The sequence below is a fragment of the Capricornis sumatraensis genome, chromosome 15 (assembly GCF_032405125.1).
Source record: "Capricornis sumatraensis isolate serow.1 chromosome 15, serow.2, whole genome shotgun sequence".
NCBI classification, from domain to species: domain Eukaryota; kingdom Metazoa; phylum Chordata; class Mammalia; order Artiodactyla; family Bovidae; genus Capricornis; species Capricornis sumatraensis.
In genome coordinates, this window is record NC_091083.1 from 53,669,329 (window position 1) to 53,697,085 (window position 27,757).

Below are 27,757 nucleotides of genomic sequence, written 5' to 3' on the forward strand. Positions count from 1 at the left end.
TGAAAAACAAAGTCAGATATTACTCAAAATATAAAGTCAGATATTAGTCAAAGACTGATATTACTCAACTTCAAAAATGACTGTAAAGCTACAGTAATCAGGACAGTGTGGTGAAAGACTAGACAAACAGATTCCACCCCCCCCAAAAAAAAAAAACGAATGGAGAGTCTAAGAACATACACACATAAATATAGTCAACTAGATCCTTCACAAAGGAGTAAAGGTAACTCCATGCAGAAATCATAGACTTTTCAACAAATGGTAATGGAACAACTGAGGACTCTCATAAAGAAAACACTAGTAATGAATCTAGACAAGACCTAAACCTTTCATATGCACACACCTCAAAATATATCAGAGATTTTAACTTAAAATGCAAAATTACATACCTCCTAGAAGAGAACATAGGAGAAAATCTAGATGTCCTTGAAAGTATGGTAATAAATTTTAGATCCAATGCCAAAGGTATGACTCATGAAAAAGAATGGATAAGCTGGAATTCATTAGAATTAAAGGTTTACTTTTCAAAAGATATTTCCAACAGAATGAGAAAACAAGCCACAGATTGAGAAAGTATACTTACAAAAGCCTCATCTGATACCAAGGGAACATTTCATGCAAAAATGGGCTCAATAAAGGACAAAATTGGTATGGATCTAACAGAAGTAGAAGATATTAAAAAGAGGTGGCAAGAATACACAGGACTATACAGAAAAATCTTCATGACTCAGATAATCATGAGGATATGATCACTCACACTCACCTAGTGCCAGACATCCTGGAATATGCAGGCAAGTGGGCCTTAGGAAGCAACACTATGAACAAAGCCAGTGGAGGTGATGGAATTCCAGCTGAGCGATTGCAAATGCTAGAAGATGATGCTGTGAAAGTGCTACACTCAATATGTCAGCAAATTTGGAAAACTCAGCAGTGGCCATAGGACTGGAAAAGGTCAGTTTTCATTCCAATCCCAAAGAAAGGCAGTGCCAGAGAATGCTTAAACTACCACACAATTGCACTCATCTCACACACTTGTAAAGTAATGCTTAAAATTCTCCAAGCCAGGCTTCATCAATACGTGAACCACGAACTTCCAGATGTTCAAGCTGGATTTAGAAAAGGCAGAAAAACTAGAGATCAAATTGCCAACATCCACTGGATCATTGAAAAAGCAGGAGAGTTCCAGAAAATTATCTATTTCTGCTTTATTGACTATGCCAAAGCCTTTGACTGTGTAGATCACAATAAACTGTGGAAAATTCTGAAGGAGATGCAAATACCAGACCAGCTGACCTGCCTCTTGAGAAACCTACATGCAGATCAGGAAGCAACAGTTAGAACTGGACATGGAACAACAGACTGGTTCCAAATAGGAAAACGAGTATGTCAAGGCTGTATATTGTCCCCCTGCTTATTTAACTAATGTGCAGTGTACATCATGAGAAACGCTGGGTTGGAAGAAGCACAAGCTGGAATCAAGATTGCTGGGAGAAATATCAATAACTTCAGATACGCAGATGACACCACCCTTATGGCAGAAAGTGAAGAGGAACTAAAAAGCCTCTTGATGAAAGTGAAAGAGGAGAGTGAAAAAGTTGGCTTAAAGCTCAACATTCAGAAAACGAAGATCATGGCATCTTCGTCCCATCACTTCATGGGAAATAGATAGGGAAACAGTGGCAACAGTGTCAGACTTAGTTTTGGGGGCTCCAAAATCACTGCAGATGGTGACTGCAGCTATGAAATTAAAAGATGCTTACTCCTTGGAAGGAAAGTTATGACCAACCTAGATAGCATATTCAAAAGCAGAGACATTACTTTGCCAACAAAGGTCCATCTAGTCAAGGCTATGGTTTTTCCAGTGCTTGTGTATGAATGTGAGAGCTGGACTGTAAAGAAAGCTGAGCACCAAAGAATTGATGCTTTTGAACTGTGGTGTTGGAGAAGACTCTTGAGAGTCCCTTGGACTGCAAGGAGATCCAACCAGTCCATCCTAAACGAGATCGATCCTGGGTGTTCATTGGTAGGACTGATGTTGAAGCTGAAACTCCAATACTTTGGCCACCTGATGTGAAGAACTGACTCATTTGAAAAGACCCTGAAGCTGGGAAAGACTGACAGGAGGAGGAGAAGAGGATGACAGAGGATGAGATGGTTGGATGACATCATGGACATGGGTTTGAGTAGACTCCAGCTGTTGGTGATAGACAGGGAGGCCTGATGTGCTGTGGTTCATGAGGTCACAAAGAGTTGGACACGACTGAATGACTAAACTGAACAACTAAACTGAACTGAACATCTGATACAGGACTGTTATCTAAGTGATCCTGAGAACTCAAAATTTAGCAGTGATAAAACTAACAACATTATTTTTAAAAGGGCAAAAGACCTATTAGATTATCCAAAATCCAAAGCAGTGACAAAACCAAATGCTGAGGAGGATGTGGGGGGAGGATACGGAACAACAGATAATTCAGCAATTAAACTCCTTGGTATTTGCTCAGATGAGTAGAAACTTGTGTCCACATAAAGACTTGCTCATGACTGTTTATAGCAGTGTTATTCATAATTTTCAAAAAATGAAAGTAACTAAGATGTCTTTCAATAGGTAATAGGATAAACTGGTACATTCAGATAATGAACTAATTATTCAGTTTTAAAAAAGAAAAAGAGCTATCAAACCATGAAAACCAATGGAAGAACCCTAAAAAATATATTAGTATGTGCAAGCAGTCTCTTTGGAAAGGCTGCATACAGTATGGCTACATATTAACTTTCTGGAAAAGTTAAAACTATAGAAACATTAAAGCATCAGTGGTTGCCAGGTGTTGGTAGGAGAGAGAGAGATGAATAGACAAAGCACAGAGAATTTTTAGGGCAGTATCTGTATGATACCATAATTATTAACACATGTTATCCTACATTTCTCAAAACTCATAGAATGTGTAACAGCAGAATTGAAGTTTAATGTGAACTGTGGATGCTGGATGATAATAATATATCAATGCAGATTCACTGGTGGCAACAAACTACCATTTGTGTGGATGATTTTTATATTGGAGGAAGCTGTGCATATACAGGGGCTTCCCAGATGATGCCAGTGGTAAAGAATCTGCCTGCCATGCAGATGTAAGATATGGGGGTTTGATCCCTGGGCTGGAAGATTATCTGGAAGAAAAAATGGCACCCCTGTCCTGTATTCTTGCCTGGAGAATCCCATGGACAGGGAAGCCAGTCATGCTACAGTCCATGGGGTCACAAAGAGTCAGATATGACTAAGCGTCTGAGCACATTTGTGCATATTGAGGGGCAGAGTGTTAGAACTTAAACTAAATCAAATCCCTTATGATTATACAATGGAAGTGACAAATAGACTCAAGGGATTAGATCTGAAAGAGTGCCTGAATGGACAGTGGTTCATGACAATGTACAGGAGGCAGTGATCAAGACCATCCCCAAGAAAGAGAAATGCAAAAAGGCAAAATGGTTGTGTGAGGAGGCCTCACAAATAGCTGAGAAAGGAAGAGAAGTGAAAGGCAGAGGAGAAAAGCAAAGATACACACATCTGAATGTTGAGTTCCAAAGACTAACAAGCAGAGATAAGAAAGCCTTCTTAAGTGATCAGTGTAAAAAAATAGAGGAAAACAAAGGAATGGGAAAGACTAGAGATCTCTTCAAGAAAACTAGAGATACCAAGGGAACATTTCATACAAAGATGAGCACAATAAAGGACAGAAATGGTATGGACCTAAGAGAAGCAGAAGATATTAAGAACAGGTGGCAAGAATACACAGAAGAACTATACAAAACAGATATTCATGACCCAGATAACCACAATGGTATGATCACTCATCTACAGCCAGACATCCTGGAATGTGAAGTCAAGTGGGCCTTAGGAAGAATCACTACAAACAAAGTTAGTAGAGGTGATGAAATTCCAGTTGAGCTTTTTCAAATCCCAAAAGAGGATGTTGTAAAAGTGCTGCACTCAATATGCCAGCAAACTTGGAAAACTCAGCAGTGGCCACAGGACTAGAAAAGGTCAGTTTTCATTCCAATGCCAAAGAAAAGCAATGCCAAAGAATGTTCGAACTACCACACAACTGCATTCATCTCACACACAAGTAAAGTATACTCAAAATTCTCCAAGCCAAGCTTCAACAGTACACTCACCGTGAATTTCCAGACGTTCAAACTGGATTTAGAAAAGGCACAAGAACCAGAGATCAAATTCCTAACATCCACTGGATCATTGAAAAAGCAACAGAGTTCCAGAAAAACATCCATTTCTGCTTTTTTGACTATGCCAAAGCCTTTGACTGTGTGGATCACAATAAACTGTGGAAAATTCTGAAAGAGGTGAAAATACCAGACCACCTTACCTGCCTCTTGATAAATCTTTATGCAGGTCAAGAAGCAACAGTTAGAACTGGGCATGGAACAATGGACTGGCTCTAAATTGGGAGAGGAGTATGTTAAGGCTGTATATTGTCACCCTGCTTATTTAACTTATATGCAAAGTTCATCATGCAAAATGCCAGGCTGGATGAGGCAGAAGCTGGAATCAAGATTGCCAGGAGAAATATCAATAACCTCAGATATGCAGGTGACACATATGGCAGAAAGCAAAGAAGAACTAAAGGGCCTCTTGATGAAAAGTGAAAGAGGAGAGTGAAAAAGTTGGCTTAAAATTCAACATTCAGAAAACTAAGATCATGGTAACTGGTCCCATCACTTCATGGGAAATAGATGGGGAAATAATGGAAACAGTGACAGACATTTTTTTCTGGGGCTCCAAAATCACTGCAGATGGTGATTGCAGCCATGAAATTAAGACATTTACTCCTTGGAAGGAAAGTTATGACCAACCTAGATAGCATATTAAAAAGCAGAGACATTACTTTGGCAACAAAGGTCCATCTAATCAAGGCTATGGTTTTTCCAGTGGTCATGTATGGATGTGAGAGTTGGACTATAAAGAAAGCTGAGCACTGAAGAATTGATGCTTTTGAACTGTGGTGTTGGAGAAGACTCTTGAGAGTCCCTTGGACTGCAAGGAGATCCAACCATTCCATCCTAAAGGAGGTCAGTCCTGGGTGTATTGGAAGGACTGATGTTGAAGCTGAAACTCCAATACTTTGGCCACTTGATGCAAAGAGCTGATTCACTTGAAAAGACCCTGATGCTGGGAAAGATTGAGGGCAGGAGGAGAAGGGGACGACAGAGGATGAGATGGCTGGATGGCATCAGTGACTCAATGGACATGGGTTTGAGTGGACTCCAGGAGTTGGTGATGGACAGGGAGGCCTGGCTTGCTGCAGTTCATTGGGTCGCAAAGAGTCAAACATGACTGAGTGACTGAACTGAACTGATGCAAAGAACCAACTCATTTGAAAAGACCCTGATGCTGGGAAAGATTGAGGGCAGGGGGAGAGGGGGATGACAGAGGATGAGATGGTTGGATGGCATCACCTAAGCGATGTACATGAGTTTGAATAGTCTCTGGGAGTTGGTGATGAACAGGGAAGCATGGGGTGCTTCAGTCCATGGTGTCACAGAGTCAGACATGACTGAGTGACTGAACTGAACAAATGAGGGGCAGGGCTCAGTTCCTTCTCCTCAACTTTACTGTAAATTTAAAACTTCACTAAAAGGTAATGTATAATTAAAAGAAAAAGAAAACCCAGAAAATTTAGATGAAGTTGACCTTTTCTCAGTTGAGGACATAATTCTCCCCTTAAAAATTTAAAGTTCCACTGGATGAGACAAATGTGGATGGATGTTCATCTGTCTTTCAGCCAGTCCCTCAAATATTTAGACTCCCAAATCCTTCCACTTTCCTTTCATCAAAGTTAGGCATTCTCAGACTGGAAGGGAATTGGATTTCACATGAATTGTGTCACTGGATTATGACTTAAAGCCCAAGCTTCTGTGAATTATCATGGACGGGTTAGCCTGTTGAAATGAATGATTCAGTTACTCCTAAACCTTCCATGAAATAGTAATTGCAGCCACCTCTTCCTTCTGCTAAATGTTTTGCCAAAACTAAGGACAAATCACAAGGATTCTGCTAGTTTCTTGATGAGGTATTAGGAAACCTAGATATTAACCATGATTTCCAAATGCTTAATTATGTCTGTCTTCTGAGATAGATGCAGTGACTACTTAGTATCTGTCAAACAGTTTATACATGCCAGATATTACTTTAACTTATTTACTATATTGTATAATTTCCTAACAACAGTGTGAAGTACTTATTAAAGTCCCTATTTTACAGATAAAGAAGCTGGAGTTCAGAGAAGTTATATAATATTCCCCAGGTCATATTGCCTGGTATTTGTGATTTCTCATTTTAAAGCCCATTCTCCAGGTATGAGAGAAAGTCAGCATTGCTTATGTGGATTTCTGGTAGAAATACACAACCTGAGTTTAATTATGGAGAAACATGTCTAAAATCAGGGCATTGATTTCATTGATTGCAAGATGACTACCCTGTATTCTCCAGGGATGTTGGGGTCATGGAGGACTAAACAGGGTCTGAAATAATTCCAGATGAACTATCACTAGAGAGACATGACAGCATAGGATCTTAGGTTGATCCTGGTCCAGGAAAATAACATGTGCATGTGTGTGCATTGTGGGGCGGGGTGGGGGTGTAGCAAGCAATTGTCAAGATCAGGTTTGTAGATTAGATAATATTATTGTGCACATATTGATTTCCCAGATTTTGATAATTGCATGCACTGTGCTTATATCAGAGTATCTATCAGAGTATTTTTGCCTTTGAGGAACTGTCTTAGAAGTAAGAGAAATCATGTCTACAACATACTCTCTGTACACAGACACAAGGATTTTACCTGTATTATCCCTGTCTTTGAAAGATCCTATAACAAAAAGCCCCTGGAGAAGAAAATAACAACTCACTCCAGTATTCTTGCCTGGGAAATCCCATGGACAGAGGAGCCTGGTGGACTACAGTCCATGGGGGTCACAAAAGAGTTGAACACAACTTAGTGACTAAACAACAACAACACAGGAAAGAGCAATAGCAATTTGATCTCTAAGTTACAGTCCTTATATGTGCCAAATAAAGAAACAAAGCAGCAAAATGATTCATTTTGTTTAATTTTGTTGAAAATGTATTCAGTGCCTTCCCAGTATTATTAAACGTCAAAAAAAAATTAAGTTCAGAACCCCTACCCTTGAGGAATATATACTGTTTTTCAACTTTAATTGACTATAGTCTAATATACAGAGGTTTTGTCTAAGGCTGAAGCGAAGTGAAAGTCGCTCTGCTGCTGCCGACGCTGCTGCTGCTGCTGCTAAGCTGCTTCAGTCGTGTCCGACTCTGTGCGACCCCATAGACGGCAGCCCACCAGGCTCCACCGTCCCTGGGATTCTCCAGGCAAGAACACTGGAGTGGGTTGCATTTCCTTCTCCAATGCATGAAAGTGAAAAATGAAAGCGAAGTCACTCAGTCATGTCCGACACTTCGCGACCCCATGGACTGCAGCCCACCAGGCTCCTCCATTGATGGGATTTTCCAGGCAAGAGTACTGGAGTGGGGTGCTATAGCCTTCTCCAAAAGTCACTCAGTTGTGTCCAACTCTTTGCAACCCCATGGACTATAAAGTCCATGGAATTCTCCAGGCCAGAATACTGGAGTGGGTAGCCTTTCCCTTCTCCAGGGGATCTTCCCAACCCAGGGATCGAAACCCAGGTCTCCCACATTGTAGGTGGATTCTTTACCAGCTGAGCCACAAGAGAGGCCCTGTCTAAGGCTAAATGATTCTGTAAACCTCAAATAGAATCATACTGTTATAAAAGATTAAAATAAGAAGATAACAAAGAATTCCAGCTTGGCCACTTTATTCATAAGCAGGTATTTCCAAACTAACATTTAGACTGAGATTGAATCTGTAATCTGTTACTAACTAACACTATAATGTCATTTGTCATTAAGGGCAATTAATTTGAACAACTAACTTAAAGAAGCCATTCTCACATTTAAATTGGGGTTATCCGATGTTTGACTATCATATCTCCAATACTTAGATTAGAACCCAGGATATATAATGTTTGATAGAAATGTGTTGAATAAACAGAGGTTGGGACAGTGTGATGTTGTCAAGGTACAAACATACAAATAGGTTTAATGCTTCAGAGCATGGAAAACCAGTTTGCATTCATTATATTTCAGGGACAAATTTTACTTCCAGCCTCTGGAAGTGATATGGAACAATGCATTTTCCAATATGACTTCATAGACCAAGCTTAATTAGGCAGAAATAACTTTGTCAAACAGTGTCAGTCCCCCCAACACCTGGCTTTACAGCTGTCTGCTGACATGACGCTCACATGGCACCTTGGTTTGTTACCTGACACTTGACTGAATTTGTTTTGATCCTGAATGAAGGACTTTATTCCAGGTATGAAGTTTGTCTCCACCATCTTAGATGATAGACTGTAAAGTATTTCTATTTCTGCCATTTCTGAAATACCTTTTATCAACTATGTGGGCATGGTTGGACAGAGGTTTCATCAGTCCTGGGTCATCAAGACTGCTTGCATGTGGCTCAACTGCTTGTGAAATAACTTTTGGAGGACTCACTCCAGCAGGTCTAGCTGCTCTATCTCCATGTAATATTTGCCATCACCTGGCATTTCAGATTATAAGTGTTATGTGACTCCCTTGGTGCTGAAAGGAGGTTTGGAAGCATGTGTGTAGATCCTGTTAGTCATGTGTTTCTATGGTTATTTATAAATATTATGACCAATCTTATTCAATATATGATGATTACAAATTATTCACTTTTAATTGCCAGGAGCTGTTTTCTTTCAGAGGTCATTTAGAAGGGTTTTCAGATTCAGTTCTGTCTGATGAATGTAATTTGCCAGACTGAAATATTCATGGAGCCAAGATTTTGGCAATAACATTGAAATTTGGAACACAGCTTAATTTGAAGAATGAGAAGAGAATAGATAAGTGCAAAAAGAAGAATCTTTGGTTGACTATGTGTTTGAGAAAGTTTTTATTTACAAGCATGGGAAAATAACTCTAATGAAAAACTCATCATTGCTTTGTGGATCCAGGGAAAGTCTATTGTACCATAAGTCCTTTGTAAATCTAAAGATGGAATTAGAAAGTTTCTCATATCCTTGCAGATTGCATCATTGGCAAAGACTACTTTACACATTCAATAAAAATAATACTACGTAAAATGAAAACATTGGAACAGGAAGGGAATTCAACAGAGTCTGCTGAGAAAGCCAGCTGATGCTTTGTATAGAATGTACAAAGTTAGCTTTGAACCACGAGCCAGGTTTAAGTTAGCTCAGGGCTGGGAACACATCTTAGAGTTGTAAGGATACTAACTGAATAAGTCTTAAAGTAAAAGCCTTAAGAGCCAGGCTTGTTTGCAACACAAACATAAGACAGAGAAAAATAATTCAGTCCAAATTGAGTCAGAGCAGTGAAAAGGCTCTCATTCTATTCCGTGAGTATCTATTTTGGTGAATATCCCTCTTGTTGCTAAATATAACAGATGCAGCCATAGTAAGTATTAACAACTTTAATAAGTTGATGTATGGCAAAACCAATACAATATTGTAAAGTAATTAGCCTCCAATTAAAATAAATAAATTTAAACTTAAAAAAATAAGCCGCTATTGTAAATAGCCACGACAACGCAACTTTTTTTAAAATATGTGTTTTTTTTTCTTTACTTTACAGTTTTGTATTGGTTTTATTTGCATTTGCACACCAAGAGTTTTTGACACATTTCTTCGTTTGGTGAATGTGTTAACATGTTTTCCATAAGCATGGCAGGATTACTTTCTCTTTCTCCCCCTTTTCCTTTTTTCTTTCTTTTTTCTCTCTTTTCCTTCTTTCTTTTTTCTCTCTTTTTCTTTTCTTTCTCTGTTGTCCCTCCCCTTCTTGTTCTTCTTCTTTCTCTCTCTTTCTTGTTCCCTCCCTGCATTATTTCTGCTTTCTTTTCCTCTTTTTTCTATTAGGTCCTCTGCCTTAGGCAAGAAGAAGGACTCAAAATTCAAGAAAGAAGTATTAACTTTGAATTCTCCTCTTTTACCAGCTAACCCTTCTTCTGAGTCTGTCTGCCTATGGATCTATCTATCTGTCTTTCTTTCTATTTATCTTTCTTTCTTTCTATACTTACCTACCTGCCTACCTACTTATTTGTTTCTATCTGCACCTGTATGTTCATATATGTAGGTATATATACACGTATATATACTTCTGCTCTGCTACTAAAGAAATGAAATCTAAAAAAATGTGTTTCAATTCCTCCAGCTCAGATTCGAAAGAGCTAGAATGTTAAGCTGTATTTTAATGTGCAATTTCACCATGTTTTTCTAAGGATTAAATAATTATTGAAGGCAGACAAATAATTATACTTAAATTTTTAATGTATTTTTTCAATTTTAAAATTTAAATTATTTTTTTAAATTTATTTATTTTAATTGGAGGCTAATTAAATTCTTATTATGAGCATTGATTCTGTTTTTTCATATATGGGAGTATAACCAAATCAAAAGTGAATCTGTTTAAATAAAGATGTCAATAAGCAATTCTATAGGTGGCTGGTATCTATGACAAAAATTATTAGAGGAGAAAACAAGTACAATAAGTTTGGAAACACCACACTAAACATTAGTGCCTCCTACTGTAGGTTAAGAAGAAATAAGTCTGTCTTCTGGAATCAAAAATATTCTTGAAACAAATCTTAAAAAAAATATTTCCAAATCCCTCCTCCCTTTGTATTATTTTACAGATGAGAAAATCTGGGGTCAGAGGCTGTTGAAGTTACACAAACTTTTGGGAAAGCTGGATTCAGCACTGTATTTTGGATTCCTTGTGTTACTGAACATAAGTTCTTATGCCCAATGCACAGTAAGGTCAAACAAACCAAAAATATCAAAGTTTGGAGCAGAGAAAGTTTTATTACAAGGCTATACAAAGAGATAGCTGGCTCATGGGGTAAAGGTTCCTAACTCCCCACAGGTTTTCAGCAAAGCCCTTTCAAAGGCAAGGAGAGGGACGGGACGTAAGTGCTTTGTTGCTGCAAACTTCTTGGGTGTCAGATTCCTTTGTTCTTTCAACTGTCCACAAAGGTCAGCTCATGTCCACATGTGTCTCATAAACTTCCAACAAGACAAAAGCTAGTCTCTGTTCTGCAACTTTTTATCTCTTTATGAATGGGCTCTTAAAGGTCAGAGCCCTGAGAATAAGTTGTCCTGTATATTTCAGGCTACAGGCAACATTCTTTTACAAAAGATGCAGAGTCAGAATGACTAAGCATAGGCAACAGAGCACAAAGTTTAAAGTAAAAGGAAGAGATCTAATATGGAGTCAGATTTCTTTTTCCTTATTATATGTGCAGGGGTTTAGCAGGAGGGTGTGTATTTTACCCATAGGTTTCAGGAGCAGAATGTGAATCAAGAATTCCTCTGGGAAAATGCCAGAAAAATAGCTGTCACTACTGATCTGGAATCCATTTCAAAAAGCAAATCTTATACAGACAAATGTATGACAATAGACTAATGAGTTTTCTTTCTTCAAAGTCTTTTAAAGGTTATACATTCAATAGAGAGTGATTTTCAAAGTTGTCACTCCTGAAGCTTTTACTCTCCATCCTGTTATCTTGATATAGTCAAAAATATGTTTGGTTCTCCCACTGGCTGAGGCTTAAGCCCACAAATCTATGCGTCAACAAAGACATAGCAAATGCCTATTATGTGATAGCCCTGTGTAGGGGCAGTGGATCCCACAAGAAGGTAAAGTCTGATCTCGGGTGATCTCGGCCTGCAGCAGCTTGAAGCAGGGTTTTGGTTCCTGGCCAGAGATTGAGTTTGGACTACAGTGGTGAGAATGCTGAATCCTAGCCACTAGACCAGTGATCAGTGACAAGGCCCTGGCCCTTTGGCTTTACAGAAAGAATTCCCACAAAAATGGAAAGTAGTGAATCAAGTGAAGTGTTTATTAGAAGTAAAAAAGTACAGTACATGTGGATGGACACATGGGCAGACTCAGAGAGAGAGAGTTGTGCCCTCCTGTCAGTTTAAATCACTTACATGGAGCCTTTCTTTCAGGTTTTCTTTGGCCAATCATTTGACTGCCTGGTTCTGAGTCTGTTTTTGGTATATCTTTGGATCCTCCCATGTGTGTGCATGCATCTCTCAACCAAGATGGATTCCAGCATAGAGATCTATGGGTAGATTAATATTATTCCCCTTTTGACCTCCAAGGAACTTGACTTAGAGAATGAGAAACGTGTGGTCTTTATATTTTATCTGGGCAGGACCTAGCCTCTTTCATTATCTTGCTCTGTCCACAAGGGACAAAGTCCAGCTGCTCAGTGTGGGGCCAATTTATCTCCTGCCTCAGGGCCATCTTCTGAAAGCTCAGATTCAAGTGGACAACACTGGCTATTCACAGTTAAATTAATCAATATCTAGACAATAACTAACTAACATTAAGCTACAAGGAAAATTAAAGGGTGTCATGGTACAGAATGAGAGAAAGGTCTGAGTCGTGACAAAGACATTTTGATGAAGAGGAATTTAAGCTGAGGATTGATAATAGAGGCAACCATAGTGAGATCTGATGGGGAAAAAAATATTCCGTATAGAGAAAAAGCAAAGAACTGGCTGTGTTTTGAGACTTGAAAAGATGTTAAACCTATATATTTTAAAGATGAAAAAGTAACTGCTGTTATGGAGGAGAATGAGCCAGATTATACAGACACATATAATTCATGACTAACAGCATGGTTTTTATCCTAAGAACCGTGAACATAAGCAGAAAACTGACATAAGTTGTTGTTGTTGTTGTTGTTGTTTTTAATCCTTCTGGCTGTGATGACAAATAAATCATAGGGGCACCCAAAAAAATGATGAAACCAATCTGTAGGTTATTGAGAAGTTTGGGTAAAACATGAAGGTGATATTGATAGAATAGGAGTTCTCAAGATTGAGAAAAATAGATGGAATTGAGGTACATTTTTGAGAGCAAATTGACAGGACTTGCTAATGAATTAGATGTAGAGAATGAGGGCAAAGGAAGAGTCAAGAACGACTTGCAGTTTTTTGGCTTCAGTTACTGAATCAATGGCGGTACCATTTACAAAAATGGAAAAAAACTGAGGTGAGCCAGGCTAGAGGAGGAAGCTAAGGGCAATGTTTAGGCCATAGTAACCTTTAAATGTTTATGAGACATCCACGTAGAAATGCCAAATGGATAACTGAATTTTGGAGTCTCAGGTTTATAGGAAACATGTGGCCTGAAGGTAGAAAGTTGAACACTCTCAGTCTATAGTTAGGCTTAAGCTCTGGGAAAGAATGCACATTTATCTTTCCCAAACCAAGCCATACACAGTACTTTCCATTTGCCTTCAGATTTGAATCACTGATCTCTCAACTCTAGCTGCTCCCATATCCACTTTACTTTCTAGATTTCCTTCCCCTATAAAGTTGTATCTTCTAAAAGTTTTTGAGCTCCCAAATGAAGCACTGCAAAGACTAACAAAGTTTTGTTAAGAGAATACACTGGTCATAGCAAACACATACTTCCAACAATAAAACAGATGACTGTAAACATGGAAATCACCAGATGGTCAATACAGAAATCATGTTGATTATATTCTTTGCAGCTGAAGATGGAGAAGTTCTATACAGTCAGCAAAAAACAAGACCTGGAACTGACTGTGTCTCTGATCATCAGCTCATTGTTGCAAGATTCAGGCTTAAATTGGAGAAAGTAGGAAAAACCACTTGGCCATTCAAGTATGACCTAAATTAATTCCCTTATGATTATACAGTGGAGGTAGTGAGTAGAATCAAGAGATAGATCTGGTAGACAGAATGCCTGAAGAACTGTGGACAGAGGTTCATAACATTTTACGAGGCAGTGAACAAAACCATCCCAAGAAAAAGAAATGCAAAAAAGGCAAAATGGTTGTCTGAGGAGGCCTTACAAATAGTTAAGGAAAGAAGACAAGCAAAAGGCAAAGGAGAAAGAGAAAGATAAACACAACTGAGGGCAGAGTTCCACAGAATAGCAAGGAGAGATTTTTTAAAAGCCTTCTATATGAACAATGCAAAGACATAGAGGAAAACGATAGAATGGGAAAGACTAGCAATCTCTTCAAGAGAAGGAAATGGCAACCCACTCCAGTGTCCTTGCCTGGAGAATCCCAGGGACTGGGGAGCCTGGTGGGCTGCCATCTATGGGGTCGCACAGAGTCAGACACGACTGAAGTGACTTAGCAGCAATCCAATGATATCTGTTAAAGAAAAAGTAAAATATAACAAGTTAAAGGTTAAATATTATCTCATAAACAAAATATTATGAAAAATAACATAAAAACTTAGAGATAGGTAGTGTTATTTAAAATCTCCTCTTTAGTGTCAAGCATTTGAAAGTGAATAACTTCCCTAACAACCATTTATTTGATCAAGACTCAGGTCTTAACTGACCTCAAGCACAATACATTAATGGAAATACACTCTCCCAAGACAAAAGGGAGAAAATGCCCCAATATTCTTTGCCTTTGTCAGAGTGCTGCAGAGGAACTGCCAGCATCTAGATATTCTGGAAAGACACAACAAACTCTGATCCACTTCGGGGGCATTATACTCCTACCTGGGATATTTTTTCCTCCTACTCCTTGCTAATTCAACACTTTATTCATTCTTCAAGTGTTTGCTTAAACTTCACTATCTAGAAAAATTGTCCCAAATTCACATCTAAATTAGTCCCCCTTTATACCCAAATCATAATACTTAACTTGCCCATTGCAATGCTTATTCCAATTTAGCATTTCATTGTTTTATAGATATTTTACATCTTTCTTTCTCCCCACTAGACTCGGACTTTAATGAGAGCAGAAATCGGCTCCAATTTGTTCAAAGCTGAATTCTACAAACACCTAGCATGGTTCATTAGAATGACAACTGTTGTGTTCAGTTGTTCAGTCATGTCCAACTCTTTGCAACCTCATGGACTGCAGTACACCAGACTTCTCTGTCCACTATTTCCTGGAGTTTGCTCAAATTCACATCCATTGAATCTATGATGTCATCCAACAATTCCATTCTCTGTTGTCCTTTGTCTTCTTGTTCTCAATCCTTCCCACCATCCAGGCTCTTCACATCAGGTGGCCAAAGGGTTGGCACTTTGTTTCAGCATCAGTCCTTCCAATGCATATTCAGGACTGATTTCCTTTAGCATTGACTGGTTTGATCTCATTGCTGTCCAACGGACTTTCAAGAGTTTTTTCCAATACCACAGTTCAAAAGCATCAATTGTTAGGAACTCAGCTTTCTTTATGGTCTGACTCTCACATCCATATATGACTACTAGAAAAAACATGGCTTTAACTCTATAGACTTTTGTTGGCAAACTGATGTCTTGGCTATTAAATACACTGCTAGGATTGTCATAGCTTTTCTTCCAAGGAGCAAGCATCTTTTAATTTCATGGCTGCAGTCACCACCCACAGTGACTTTGGAGCACTGAAAAATAAAGTCTGTCACTGTTTCTATTTTTTCCCGTTTTATTTCCCATGAAATGATGAGACTGGATCTGCGTTTTTTTAATGTTTAGTGAAAAAAAAAAAAAAAACAGCCTTTTCACTCTCCTCTTTCACCTTCATCAAGAAGCCCTTTTGTTCCTCTTCACTTTCTTCCATAAGGGTGGTGTTATCTGCATATCTGAGGTTATTGATATTTCTCCTGACTATCTTGATTCCAGCTTGAGCTTCATCCAGCCTGACATCTCACATCATGTACTCTGTAAATAAGCAGGGTAATATTTACAGCCTTGATGTACTCCTTTTCCAATTTTGAAACAGTCCATTGTTCCATGTTCAGTTCTAACTGTTGTTTCTTGATCTGCATACAGGTTGCTCAGGAGGCAGGTAAGGTAGTCTGGTATTCCCATCTTTTTAAGAATTTTCCACAGTTTGTTGTGATCCACACAAAATCTTTAATGTAGTCAGTGAAGAAGAAGTACATGATTTTCTGGAATTTCCTTGCTTTCCTATGATCCAACAGATGTTGGCAATTTGATCTCTGGTTCCTCTGTCTTTTGTAAATTCAGCTTGTACATTTGGAAGTTCTCAGTTCACATACTATTGGAGCCTAGCTTGAAGAATTTTGATCATTACCTTGCTAGTATGAGCAGAACTTAACAGTAGTTTGAATGTCCTTTGGCATTGCCTTTCTTTGGGATTGGAATGAAAACTGACCTTTTCCAGTCTTGTGGCCTCTGCTGAGTTTTCCAAATTTGCTGGCATACTGAGTGTAGCACTTTCACAACATCATCTTTTAAGATTTGAAACAGCTCAGCTAGAAGGCCATCATCTCCACTAGCTTTGCTTGTAGTCATCCTTAAGGCCCACTTGTCTTCACACTCCAGAACGTCTGACTCTAGATAAGTGATCACACCATTGAGGTTATCTGAGTCATTAACATCTTTTTTTGTATGGTTCTTCTGTGTATTCTTGCCACCTCTTCTTAATATCTTCTGCTTCTGTTAGGTCCATACCATTTCTATCCTTTATTGTGCCCATCTGCATGAAATGTTCCCTTGGTATCTCTAATTTTCTTGAAGAGAACTCTAGTCTTTCCCATTCTTTAGTTTTCTTCTGTTTCTTTGCACTTTCTTCTGTTTCTGTTCACTTAAGAAAGCTTTCTTATCTCTCTTTGCTATTCTTTGGAACTCTGCTTTCAGATGAGTATATCTTTCTTTTTCTCATTTGCCTTCCATTTCTCTTCTTTCCTCAGCTATTTGTAAGACTGCCTCATGTAACCCTTTTGTCTTTTCGCATTTCTTTTTCTTGGGAATGGTTTTGATCACTGCCTCATGTACAATGTTATAAACTTCTGCCCATAATCTTCATGCACTCTGTCTATCAGATCAAATCTCTTGAATTTATTTGTCAGAATGACAGTGAATAATCAACATGATGAAAGCATCTGTTAATTTTAGTAAAACTTCTAAATCATAGAGATATGAACCTTATAAATAGATCTTTAATTACCAGTGAAGAGAGTTTGAAATAAATGTTACAAGGGTAGACATCAGCAGACTGACTGAGAAGAGTCTTGGGAGATGCACTGTTGTTACTGGAGGAAATGAGGAAACTAAGACTTGGAAAACTTGTCAGGTTCATACAAACAGCAAGTGCTGGGACATGCCTTGGGTTCTCAATAACCATTTCATAAATGAATGAAGTCACACAATCATAGGACAAACTGTTAGGTAGTTTTACAGGTAACAATAGTCTTTTCTTTTCAGTAATGCAGTTTTCCAAATTTTCTATATATCAGTCCTAATTTTGCACTTCTGAAGCTCAAAAAAATTGATTCTCTTATCCCCATTATATATCTTCAATTATTATTTTATTCATTCATTTATTCATTCAACCAGTATTTTAATGTAACCAAGGTCAAACGCTATTCTAAGAACATAATGATGAACAAATATCTTCATAGAGCTTCCTGGGGAACAGATGAACAGCAAACCATCCCATAAGTGAAAATTACTGCAGTGCTACATATTTCACGGGAGAAAGCTGTGGGAGCTTAAGACAGGAGAATCTGACCTAATAAGGGAGATCAGAAGGATAGAAGGTTTTATTTTAAATAGTCAAAGAAGAAGGAAAATGCATTCCAATAGAGGCAGTGGTATGCACCCTGTGACAGGAAGTGCAATATGTGTGAGGGACTGAAAATGTCCATGTGGCAAAAATAGAAAAAGTTAAGAGTGCATGGTATGATTTAAGGCTATAAGTACAGGTAGAGGCCAATCCATGCAAGGACACACAGTTAATTACAAGACTACTAAGGGCAAAGAAACTAGATGAATTTCAACCTAGAAAACAATGTTCTCAGATTTTCATTTTGTAAAACATTTTTTGACAAGATATTTGGAGGATATAGAAACAAAGAGTAGCAGCAGAGAGACCTGGATGCTACTCTCGGCAAAATATGTTGATGGTTTGGATAAAAAGGCATTGGAGATAGAAAGTAAACCAACTATTATGCTATTGGGATGTAAACTGAACAAGACATTATAGTTTGAGTGTGAAGGGGAAAAAAAAGGAAAATGACATTTGCAGGTTGACTCTCTGCTAACTTCTTATTCCAATATACATCTTCCCTCTTCCTTAACAACAAAACCCTAAATTTATCTGATGTGCCATGAAGCAAATAAAATTTATATTTTTCTGTCTCATGTTCAGAAATATATGACCAAAATGTATATTGCTAAACACTGGCCAATAAAATATATGTGGGGAAATTTGGGCTTTTTGAGATTTTTCTCTTAAAAGGGAGAGGTCATAGCCTTATTCTCCCCTTCCTAAACCCTTCTGCTTGGAACTCAGATGTGAAATTGTAGCTTTACCAGTCAATTTGAATCATAAAGACAAGGACTGAATATTGGAGAAGGCAAGTACTCACACAGCAGCCCTAATCTAAGCTGTATAACACAGACTTCTTTTATCATGAGAAAATGAAAATTTTTACATCAAAATCACCAATAGCCAAAGAATCTGACTTCATTCACAGCACAATACACTAGATAAATAGAGGTGCCATTAGATGGGAAAGATTTGAGGAAGTTCAGATAATGGGAAGAAGCACCAAGAGTTACTTTGAATTCAATAACTTTGAGATGTCTCACAGATGATGCAGGGGGCAGTTAGATGTACAAATATAGAATTTCTAAAGTGTCTAGATTAAGTATAGATATTTTAGGTCCCTTAGCATTTTGAAGATATTTATAATCACATAAGAAAATTAAGTGAATCTACAAATTCATTGCAAACCTGTTAAAATATCAGATGGTTTTTCCATAGAAATTGAAAAGCAGACCTTTAAATTCATGTGAAAATACAAGGAACACAGCATAGCCAAAACAATCTTGAAAAAGAAGAACAAAGTGGAAAGACTCAGACTTCTCATTTTTAAAACTAACTTCAAAATTACAATAATCAAAGCAGCATGGTACTGGCATAAAATGGCATATTATCAATAGAATAGTATTGAGAGTCCAAAAATGAACCTACATTTGTGATCAATTGATTACTTATTTATTTATGGCTGCACTGGATCTTCATTGCTATGTAGGCTTTTCTCTAGTTGCAGAGAGTGGGGACTGATCTATAGTTGCATTGTGCAGGCTTCTCATTGCAGTGGCTTCTATTGTTGTGGAGCATGGGTTCTAGGGCACAGGGGCTTCAACAGCTACAGCACGTGGGCTCAGTAGTCGAGGCTCCCAGGCTCTAGAGCAGAGGCCCAATAGTTGTGCTGCATGGGCTTAGTTGTGAGAGCTTCCTGAATCAGGGATCAAACCCATGTCTTCTGCACTGGCAGGTGGTTTCTTCACCACTGAGCCACCAGGGAAGCCCAATCAATTGATTTTTGATAGAGTTGAAAATATTTAATGAGAAAGAAATAGTTTTGCAATATATAGTTCCAAGACATGATGTGTACATCTGAAATAAAGAAATCGGTTGAATACCTCATACCATGCACAGTACCCAGTGTCCCCCAGTAGACTCAGTCTCCTAGCCTGTGGCCCAGAGTATCCCTACAGGAATTGAATACAGAGACCAGCCCTGGGAGCCTGGATACTGAATCATCTGACTGGGTGCATGAGCAGTTTGCTCCCATGTATTTGCCTGCTGCATCAGGCTCTCCTCACCTGCTTTATTGAGCTTGCCCTCACCCATTGAGCTATCCTTCTGGAGTCTCCAACTGCATAGCTCCCCCAAATGAGCCATTAATGAAGAGGTTTGCATGCATAATGAAGTATACATGTTGCTTCATAGATGAAAATTATGTTAATAATAGACTTATACTCATATTACAGAAAAACTATTAGAACTCAATAATAAAAATACAAAAGATGTGAGTGGGCATATAAATGGTCAAAGAAGACATATGAGTAACCATAAAACACAATAAAAATCATTGATCATTCAGTTCAGCTCAGTCGCTCAGTCGTGTCCGACTCCTTGCAACCCCATGAATTGCAGCACGCCAGGCCTCCCTGTCCATCACCAACTCCCGGAGTTCACTCAGACTCACTTCCATCCAGTCAGTGATACCATCCAGCCATCTCATCCTCGGTCGTCCCCTTCTTCTCCTGCCCCCAATCCCTCCCAGCATCAGAGACTTTTCCAATGAGTCAACTCTTCACATGAGGTGGCCAAAGTACTGGAGTTTCAGCTTTAGCATCATTCCTTCCAAAGAAATCCCAGGGCTGATCTCCTTCAGAATGGACTGGTTGGATCTCCTTGCAATCCAAGGGACTCTCAAGAGTCTTCTCCAACACCACAGTTCAAAAGCAGCAATTCTTCAGCGCTCAGCCTTCTTCACAGTCCACCTCTCACATCCATACATGACCACTGGAAAAACCATAGCCTTGACTAGATGGACCTTAGTCGGCAACGTAATGCCTCTGCTTTTGAATATACTATCTAGGTTGGTCATAACTTTTCTTCCAACGAGTAAGCATCTTTTAATTTCATGGCTGCAGTCACCATCTGCAGTGATTTTGGAGCCCCCAAAAGTAAAGTCTGACACTGTTTCCACTGTTTCCCCATCTATTTCCCATGAAGTGATGGGACCGGATGCCATGATCTACATTTTCTGAATGTTGAGCTTTAAGCCAACTTTTTCACTCTCCTCTTTCACTTTCATCAAGAGATTTTTTAGTTCCTCTTCACTTTCTGCCATAAGGGTGGTGTCATCTGCATATCTGAGGTTATTGATATTTCTCCCAGCAATCTTGATTCCAGCTTGTGTTTCTTCCAGTCCAGCGTTTCTCATGATGTACTCTGCATAGATGTTAAATAAGCAGGGTGACAATATACAGCCTTGACGTACTCCTTTTCCTATTTGGAACCAGTTTGTTGTTGCATGTCCAGTTCGGAAAATGCAAATCAAAACCACAATATGATACTACTTAACACCAGAATGATGGCTATAATCAAAACAACATAAAATAACAAGTGTTGGCAGGAATGTGGAAAAATCAGAACCTCATACATTGGTGGTAAGAATGTAAAATGATGCAATCAGTGTTATTTAAATACTGTCTGGCAGTTTCTCAAAATATTAAATGTAGAGTTACCATATGACCTAGCAAACCCACTCCAAGATATATACCCAAAAGAAATGAAAACATATGTCCAAAAAATTGTTCATAAATATTTGTAGCAAACTTTATTCATAATAGCTAAAAGAAGAAATAACCCAAATGTCCTTTAACTTATGAATGAATTAATAAAATCTATTATATCTATATAATAGAATATTATTTTATAATAAAAGTAATGAAATTCTGATACATTCTATATCACAGATGAATATTGAAAACATGCAAACTGAAATAAACCAGACACAAAACAATCAAAGGAGTTATGCCATATGATTCCACTTATATAAAGAGTCCAGAATGGGCAAATCTGGCCACCTGATACTGACTCATTTGAAAAGACCATGATGCTGGGAAAGATTGAAGGCAGGAGGAGAAGGGGATGACAGAGGATGAGATGATTGGATGTCATCACCAACTCAATGGACCTAAGTTTGGGTAAACTCCAGGAGTTGGTGATGGACAGGGAGGCCTGCTGTGCTGCAGTTCATGGGGTTGCAAAGAGTTGGACATGACTGAGTGACTGAACTGAACTGAATAGGAACATAGAGTAAAGTAGCATTTGCCTAGGGTTGGGGATGGTGAATGAGGGAAGGAATGAAGAATGACTGTTAATGGGTACAGGAGTTTCTTTGTGGGATGATGAAAATGTTCTGAAATGAGATAGCAGTGATAGTTACACAACTCTGAATATGTTTAAAAAAAAACCAAAACCTGAATTGTACAATTGAAGTGAGTGGACATTATAGTATGTGAATTAAACCTGAATAAAATGGTTAAAAAATCAAGAGAAAAAGCTAGCTTTTCTTTGCCCATCAGAGCACAAAACCCCACAATCATATGAATGAACCCATAGCCTAAATGTGCAATTATTTGCTGCCTGTACATGGAAGGCCCCTATCAATCCACATTATCACCTCTGTATCTGATAGCATCCTTTGCTTAGTACTCAGAGACTCTTTTCTTGCTTTTCCCTCCCACCAAACTGTGCACTTCTATACAGAAGGGATGAGTTTTAATCTCAGGATTTCCAGAAAACTTGATCCAGATTTGTTTGGAATATACTTAGCTCTATGCAAAATATTAATTTTTAAAATTCACAATTATTTAATATATACTAAAAGTTAATTTCTTGTTTAATGCAGAAACTGAAATGCAAATCTTCCTACCTTCTCTCTCATATATTTGCAATGTTCACAAATGAGTTATTAATTTAGACTTGCATTACATTAGGGCTTCTAGATTGTCCTTTTATGTCATTTCTGTACTATGCATATCTGTCTAGGTACCATCTTAGTATGTAGCCATCTAGCTCAGCACCTCTCAAACTTGAATTGCATCAGAATCACACAGGAAGCTTGTTAAAGCACATTTCAGAGCCTCACTCCCAGGGGTCCTGATTCAATGGTCTCCAGGTACAGACTGAAACTGTGTTTCTGATAATCTCCAAGGCTTTGCTGATGTTGCTATTCATGGACCATACCTGGAAGATTGAGGGGCTAGAGGACTAGCATGTGTAGGTTATACTGAAAAGTTGGGCAAGGCTTAGATCTGTTAGGGAGAGGTCAGGGCATTTATTCAATAATAAATTGATTATAGATATTCAATAATACATAAATTATAGATATTCTTTATAGAAATCTATCACTCTTTAATAATTGCATTGTATCACCTACATGATAAATTTGGACTCATTATCTAATTTTTATAATTATAATAAAGAATGTTAGTAAATGTGAAATATTGTTTGTAATTTATAACAAAACAATGTCCTAGCAATAAAACGCTACTTTTCAAAGTATAAACAGTCAACTGAAACACACAATAAGACTAAGCTAAAACATCAATAAAATGGGGAAATAACACATGTAGGGAATAGGAGGGAGTAAATATTTTCCGAACAATAATCTAATTTACCATAGTTTTTAACGTACATTTAATTTGTACTCATAAATGACAGTTGTTTGAAGTCAAGCGTGAAAAACTATCAATTATAATAGAGAGGTCACATAAATTATAGTAATCATGGAAACTTCTCAACATGAACACCATCAAATCAGCACATTAAATTTTTCTGATTAAAATTCTGCATATCAAATTAGAATATCTTTCAATCTCAGAAATTCAAGAATTAAAAAGAGAAAATATTAATGCAACTGGGATTATATGCAATTTATCTTTTTATTTAAGATGACTGAAGAAGCTTCAGAGATGCTTTCTGCTTGAAAATAGGATACCAAACCAACTCTCTTATAACTTAGAAATAAACACATTTTTTTAGAAAACTGGGCCAGCTGATTGCTAAACCAAAATGGTAATATTCTGAACATTTAAGCATAATAAAAGCAATCTGTTTTTGATGATATAAAATGTAAAATTAAATTTCAAAACATATCTAACAAATAGTGAAAGTGAAGTCACTCAGTCGTGTCCTACTCTTTGTAACCCGATGGACTGTAGCCTACCAGGTTCCTCCGTCCATGGGATTTTCCAGGCAAGAATACTGCAGTGGGTTGCTATTTCCTTCTCCAGGAGATCTTCCTGACCCAGGGATTGAACCCGGGTCTCCCACATTGTAGGCAGATACTTTACTGTCTGAGCCACCAGGGAAGTTAGAATATCTTCCAGCAAAATATGATATATCATGCCATTTATACTTTATTTACCAATCATACTTTTATCTTCTATAGTTTTATAATCATATTTTATGCTGTAATTTTATAATTATATAAATGAATGGTCTGTTCCCAATTTACATGTTAACACATTTAGACACTGTCTGTATACAAAGTATGAAAGATTCAATTAAAATAATTTTATAAAACATGATTAAAAATGTAAAAAATTAAATAACTTTTTAAAACTATGTTAGAAACGAATCGCCAGTCTATGTTCGATGCAGGATACAAGATGCTTGGGGTTCGTGCATGGGGATGATCCAGAGAGATGATATGGGATGGGAGGTGGGAGGGGGGTTCATGTTTGGGAACTCATGTACACCCATGGCAGATTCATGTCAATGTATGGCAAAACCAATACAGTATTGTAAAGTAAAAAATTAAAAAAAAAAAAACTATGTTATCATTATCATGAAAACATTCCACAATGATTTTTTTTTTGAATCCATAAAAGTGACTACAACTGTATATGTAGATTATTGCATTCAGTTCTATGAAAAGCGTCAATTGTGTCCGACTCTTTGTCACCCCCATGGACTGTAGCTTGCCAGGCTCCTCTGTTCATGGAATTTTCCAGGCAAGGGTACTGGAGTCAATTGCCATTCTCTTCTCCAGGCTATCTTCCTGACTTTACTGTCTGAGCCACCAGGGAAGACCCAGCCTGTTCTAGGGCTGCTATAAATCTGGCAATTTAAAACAATTTGGTGCTCAGAAATGTATTCCCTCAGAGTTCTGGAGGACAGAAGTCCAAAATCAAGCTGTCAGCAGACTTCATTTTCTTTAGAGGCTCTGAGTAGAACCCATCCTCACGTCTTCTATCTGATAATATTTGGCTTCCCTTGGCTTGATAGACGCATCACTGCAATCTGCCTCTGTCTTCACATAACTTTTCCTGTATGTCACCTCCTTCTTTGATATCCAGGGTGGTCTTATCTCAAGAGTCTTACCTTAAATACATCAGCAAACACTCTTATTCTGAATAGTTATATTCTGAGATTTTTGTGGACATATCTGGTTGGGGGTGGGGTGCAAAATTCAACTGAGCACACTTGTGAAAGAAGTTTGAGGATTGAAAATAATTGATAAAACAGCATCAATCCATTGCTTACCATTCCAACATGTTGCTTCATTCACCCACACATTTATTTTGTTCAATGACTGAGTACCTACTGCACATCAGGCACTGAATTAGGCCCTTGGATAATGAGTGACCAAAGTGATGATCACCTGTAAGAAGGTCGTTGTGTGCTGATTCCCACACATGGCTGGATCATAGCCAGGTTTTCACCATCCTAAGACAAAATAAAATAAATTTTTTTAAGATTTAAATTTATTTAATTTTGCTTTATCCCTAGAGTATGCTCTATTTACTCTTGTGCACATACTTCTGTTCTATATGTAGGAAATAATGAACAGTTGGAAGGTGATAACTGTACTTTGTAAGATTCTTTCTCATACTTCATAGTATTCTTTCTTGAGGAAATAAAATATATGGAAATTCTACTACTCCCCTAAACTTATTTAAATTAATTTATTTTAATATAGATGTATTTATTTTAATTGGAGGTTAATTACTTTACAATATTGTATTGGTTTTGCCATACATCAACATGAATCCACCACAGGCATACACGTGCTCCCCATCCTGAACCCCCCTCCCTCTTCCCTCCCCATACCATCCCTCTAAGCAAACAGGCTGAGAATAACTGCTTCAGAGTACCCTGGTCATGCTGAAAACCTTCACTGAACTTGGCCAACTTCTCTACTGTGCAAAAGGAGAATGAGATTCCCAAGACTTTTCATAAATTGGCACTTATCTGTTGTCACAACCTTGCAATTCTACTGTATCCTGTGCCTACATAACCAATTGATGAGAAAAAGAAAGAACTGTCAGGCATCTAGCTGTGTGAGCTGAAGAAATCTAATGACTGGGATGATCTAATGACTGCTGGATGGAGCTGCTTAGGGCACAGCCTTCCCCAGCATGGTAATCTTGTTGAGGAGGGGCTACAAGCAGAATTTGAAAGCCCTGTTGCCTCAAGGACTGAAAGAGATTAGGCATTACTTTCACTTCCAGAGATGTCCATGGGGTCGCAAAGAATCAGATATTACTGAGCAAATAAGCACAGCACAGACATATTTTGGTGCTCAGTTGGCTCAGTTGTGCACAAATTATAGAATGAACATTCTCCCCATCTCTGCATGGAATCAAAGATAACTTGTACACATTGACTACTCCCCAAGACATATTCATACCAATATTTCAATGGTCAGTTCTTCTCCTAGGCTCAGAAGTGAATTGAGGTGGGATTGGGGGTGAGATGGAGGTAGAGTCTAGTTGTTGGGGTCAAGAATGCTGCTGCTAAGTCACTTCAGTATGTCCGACTCTGTGTGACCCCATAGATGGCAGCCCACCAGGCTCCCCTGTCCCTGGGATTCTCCAGGCAAGAACACTGGAGTGGGTTGCCATTTCCTTCTCCAATGCATGAAAGTGAAAAGTGAAAGGGAAGTCGCTCAGTCGTGTCAGACCCTTCGTGACTCCATAGACCGCAGCCCACCAGGCTCCTCTGTCCATGGGATTTTCCAGCCAAGAGTACTGGAGTGGGGTGCCATCACCTTCTCCGCAAGAACGTGTGCTTTTATTAGTAGTAATAATAATTTCACTATTTATATCTATGATGCTGCTAAGTCTCTTGAGTCGTGTCCAACTCTGTGTGACCCCATAGACAACAGCACCCCAGGCTCCACTGTTCCTGGGATTCTCCAGGCAAGAACACTGGATGGGTTGCCATTTCCTTTTCCAACGCATGAAAGGAAAAGTGAAAGTGAAGTCGCTCAGTCGTGTCTGACTCTTCGCGACCCCATGGACTGAAGCCCACCAGGCTCCTCCGTCCATGGAATTTTCCAGGCAAGAGTACTGGAGTGGGGTGCCACTGCCATCTCCATTTCTATCTATAGGCTAGGACAATCAGGTTGCTGAAATGTATAAAACAAGCAGGTGACAGAGAAAGGATTCATTCTAGAACAGGAGTTTCTTAATTAAAAAAAAAAAAAACTGAAAAAATAGCATTACCCTTACAAGTGTCAACTACAAATTGGCACTTACCAAGAGCACTGCCAATGACTGAACAACAAAGGCATTTTCCAACTGCCTCTACAGAGATTAAACCCCATGCTGCTATAGTTGTTGACCTACAACAACCCCTGAGGGAGTTCAGGGTGGCCTGATGCACTCTTTGCTCCAGGGAATCTGGTGGGACAGGTCTTAAGATAGTTGGATGTTTTCAGGAATAGATTTTTTTAAATATAAATTTATTTATTTTAATTGGAGGTTAATTACTTTACAATATTGTATTGGTTTTGCCATACATCAACATGAATCTGCCACAGGTATACACATGTTCCCCATCATGAACCCCTCTCCCTCTTCCCTCCCCATACCATCCCTCTGGGTCATCCCAGTGCACCAGCCCCAAGCATCCAGTATCATGCAATGAACCTGGACTGGCGATTCATTTCATATATGATATTATACATGATTCAATGCCATTCTCCCAAATCATCCCACCATCTCCCTCTCCCTCTGAGTCCAAAAGACTGTTCTATACATCTGTGTCTCTTTTGCTGTCTCACATACAGGGTTATCATTACCATCTTTCTAAATCCCATATATATGTGTTAGTATACTGTATTGGTGTTTTTCTTTCTGGCTTACTTCACTCTGTATAATAGGCTCCAGTTTCATCCACCTCATTAGAACTGATTCAAATGTATTCTTTTTAAAGGCTGAGTAATACTTCATTGTGTATATGTACCACAGCTTTCTTATCCATTCATCTGCTGATGGACATCTAGGTTGCTTCCATGTCCTGGCTATTATAAATAGTGCTGT